Genomic DNA, 4,345 nt, shown 5'->3' on the forward strand with positions numbered 1-4,345 from the left:
ACCTTAGCGAGGGTTGGGCCGCAGCGCCACAACTAGCGGTGGTGAAAGGTGGGAACTAGACCCGAAGAGCAGGCCGTAAGGGAGTGCGCGCGTGCAGTCCGGCCGTGGCGAGGCCTTCCCGTCAAACCAACCGCTCGCAAGAGCGCGTGTCCAGCGCCTCGCAAGAGGCGATGGACACAACAACTGGCCAGACGGCGCCGTCAGCGCCTAAGGAGCCGCGAGAATCTCGCGATCGCTCCAAAAAGAAAAAGCCCGCATCACAGGGCCCGGACAAGGGCTCTGTAGCTTAAGTTAGTCTCCTTTACACACAGCACAAAAAACACTTTCAACATGAATACACAAATTATACAGTGGAACGTCAGAGGACTCCTACACAACCTCGATGACGTCAAAGAAATCCTACACAAGTTTAATCCGAAGGTGCTGTGTGTTCAGGAGACACACCTTAAACCTACACAATCCAACTTTCTCCGGCAATACGCCATCTTCGCAAAGACCGCGATGACACCTCCGTGTCATCCGGCGGTGTTGCTATCGTAGTTGACAGAGGTTGTTGCCTGTCGAGAACTGAAACTTCGTACGCCCCTAGAGGCAGTTGCTGTCCGAGGGGTATTGTTTGACAGGCTAGTCACTGTTAGCTCTATATACATCCCTCCTAATTATCATCTTAATAAACTGAATTCAGAACTACATAGATCAACTTCCGGCACCATACATAGTTGTCGGAGATTTAAATGCACATAACACATTGTGGGAGACTCTCGTTGCGATGCGAGAGGACGCGTAATTGAAAACTTTCTCTTTTCTTCAGGAGCATGTTTACTTAATAAGAAAAGAGCCAACTTACTACAGCATGGCGCACAACACATACTCCTCCATAGATTTAAGTATCGTGTCGAGTACACTGATTCCGTACCTGGAGTGGTCCGTTCTGAAGAACCCTTTTGGGAGCGACCACTTCCCAATCATGTTAAAACTGACAAAACAAGATCTATGTTCCCCACACATTCCCCGATGGAAGGTTGACTCGGCTAACTGGGAACGTTTCCACGAACAAACTTATTTAAGCAGAAATGATATTGCCTTTTTAAATATAGATGATGCTGTAGCATATATAACGGGCTTTATAATTGAGACTGCCACAACATGCATCCGTCAAACTAACGGACTGGCTAATAAACGTCGTATCCCGTGGTGGAACGAAGAATGCAAGGAAGCACGGAAAAATCAAGACAAAGCTTCGGGACGACTTCGCGACTCTCCAACCGCCGAAAACTTGATTAATTTCAAACAAATAAAGTCCCAGGCTAGAAGAACACGTCGACGTGCTAAAAGGAAGAGTTGGGAGAAGTACATCTCCAGTATAAATTCTTACACGGATGAGACGAAAGTGTGGAATCGAGTAAATAAATTAAAAGGCCGGGAGGTACACCCACTGCCTTTAGTAAGTACTCAAGGAGAGAGCCTGGAAGATCAGGCTGGTTGTCTGGGCGAACACTTTGAATATATCTCCAGTGCGTCCCACTACACACAAGCATTTTTGAGAGTCAAAGAACGCGAAGAGCGACAGCCCCTAAAACGTAAAGGCTCATCGAGTGAGGTCTACAACTATCCATTTACTTTAACTGAACTGAAAGCATCCCTCGCTTGCTGCAATAACTCTGCGCCAGGCGGTGATCGTGTCATATATGAAATGATTAAGCACCTGAATCCTGAAGCGCTGAAAACACTCCTGTATCTTTTCAATGTCATGTGGGCGCATGGATATATCCCGTCCTTGTGGAAGAAAGCTATAGTCATTCCCGTGCTTAAACAAGGCAAAGACCCGTCCCTAGCCAGCAGCTACAGGCCAATAGCGCTAACAAGCTGTCTGTGCAAACTATTTGAAAAAATGATCAACAGGCGCTTAATCTGTTTCCTTGAAAATAACAAATTACTAGACCCCTTCCAATGTGGTTTCAGGGAAGGTATGTCCACAACAGACCACCTTGTTCGCATTGAGTCTTATATTAGAGACGCTTTTATACATAAGCAGTTCTGTCTTTCAGTGTTCCTCGACCTATAAAAAGCTTACGACACGACATGGCGCTACGGCATTCTCCGAGATCTCTCTGCGATGGGTGTCCGTGGCAACATGCTAAACACAATCGAAAGTTACCTGTCTAACCGCACATTCCGCGTAAGAGTGGGCAACGCTTTGTCTAAGTCATTCACCCAAGAGACCGGTGTGCCACAGGGAGGCGTGCTTAGTTGCACACTATTTATTGTAAAAATGAATTCCCTGCACACAGTCATTCCACGGTCAATGTTTTACTCCGTCTATGTCGACGATGTGCAATTTGCCTTCCAGTCATGCAATATTGCCATCTGCGAACGACAAGTGCAGCTTGTAATAAACAAATTGTCCAAATGGGCAGATGAGAACGGTTTTAAAGTAAATGCTCAGAAGAGCACTTGCGTACTCTTTACAAACAAGAGAGGCATAATGCCCGTCCCCAGTATACAAATCAAAGGAGATGCACTCTCTGTCAGCAGCGAGCATAAGTTTCTAGGCATTATTTTGGATTCCAAGCTTACATTTATTCCTCATATTAAGTATCTTAAGGCCAAATGCCTGAAGACAATGAACCTTTTAAAGCTTCTGTCACGTACGACTTGGGGTAGTGACCGAAAGTGTCTGCTTAACCTGTATAAAAGTCTTGTCCTCTCACGCCTTGATTACGGGTCTATAATTTATAATTCTGCAACGCCAAGTGCATTAAAAATACTAGACCCTGTTCACCACTTAGGTATCCGCCTCGCGACTGGTGCTTTCAGGACAAGTCCAATCCAGAGCCTCTACGTAGAGTCGAATCAGTGGTCACTTCATCTGCAGCGGTCATACAGCAGTTTTACATATTTTTTGAAAGTGCAAGGAAATATTGAACATCCGTCTTATTCAACAATAAACGATGTGACCGCTGCCACACTATTCCACAATCGACCTGCAGCGAGAAAGCCGTTCTCTTTGCGTGTGAGGAATCTTAGTGAGGAAATGGGTGTTCCGCTGCTTGATCATCGCCCTATGGCCCCAGTGAAACTGTTACCTCCGTGGCAGTGGCAGCTCATAGATTGTGACACATCATTTATAGAAGTCACGAAACACGCATCAGAGGCACACATTAAAATGCATTTCCTAGAACTTCAGTCCAAGTACTCGTGCACAGAGTATTACACAGACGCTTCTAAGTCACACGCCGGGGTTTCTTATGCAGCCGTCGGCCCATCCTCGGAATCCGGTGTACTCCACCCGGAAACAGGTATCTTTACGGCTGAGTCCTATGCACTTTTATCAGCTGTAAAGCATATAAAGAAATCAAAACTTCAAAAGACTATCATATATACAGACTCTCAAAGTGTCGTGAAAGCCTTGATGTCATTCTGCAAACTAAGAATACCTGTACTCATTCAGCTCTATTCTGTTCTTTGTAGAGCTTACGCAACTAACCAGCATGTCATTATATGCTGGGTGCCTGGGCATAGAGGCATCGAGGGCAATGTTCTTGCAGACCAAATGGCTACATCAGTGACATCAACCGCTGTTAACTCTACAGCTGCTGTTTCTGCAACAGATTTGAAACCTTTCTTGCGAAAGAAACTGCGAAGCCACTGGCAACGCTTGTGGGACACACAAACAAGTAATAAGCTTCATTTGATTAAGCCACAGCTAGGTTACTGGCCCCCCATAACTAAAACACGACGAACTGATGTCCTGTTCTGTCGTCTAAGAATAGGACATACATATGGCACCCACAATTTTTTGCTTATTGGTGATGAACCACCAACCTGTGGTAGATGTTGTGAGAGGCTGACCGTCCTCCATGTCCTCGTGGAGTGTCGGGAAGCCGAAGCCGAGAGAAGGAAACATTTTCCGGTAGCATACCGCTACAATATCCCTCTACATCCCATGCTATTTATTGGTGAAGAACCGCTTTTTAATGCCAAAGCAGTCCTCGATTTTTTGAATGATGATGTGCTACATGTTATTAGCCCAATAAGTTCGTAGCACATCCTCTCTCCAGAGGATGTCGCTGTGATAATTTTTGATAGCACATGCCTCCAGGCCCTTGTGGTTCAAGGGCTCTGTTTAGGTAGTAGTGCTTCTTGCCAATTACTGTATCTTAAGTATTTTAAATATATTATTCTTCTTTCTCAATGCATTCCTCATTTCATAGTACACATCATTAGTCATTGCCATGATTTTAGTACATATATATTTTACGCACTTTACAGCGATAATTTTAGGCCCCTTTACAGCCATGTTTCATCTACTTCTCAGAATTCATTGCTCGACGGCACATTCACA

This window comes from Dermacentor silvarum, chromosome 4 (genome assembly GCF_013339745.2).
Source record: "Dermacentor silvarum isolate Dsil-2018 chromosome 4, BIME_Dsil_1.4, whole genome shotgun sequence".
Classification (NCBI taxonomy): domain Eukaryota; kingdom Metazoa; phylum Arthropoda; class Arachnida; order Ixodida; family Ixodidae; genus Dermacentor; species Dermacentor silvarum.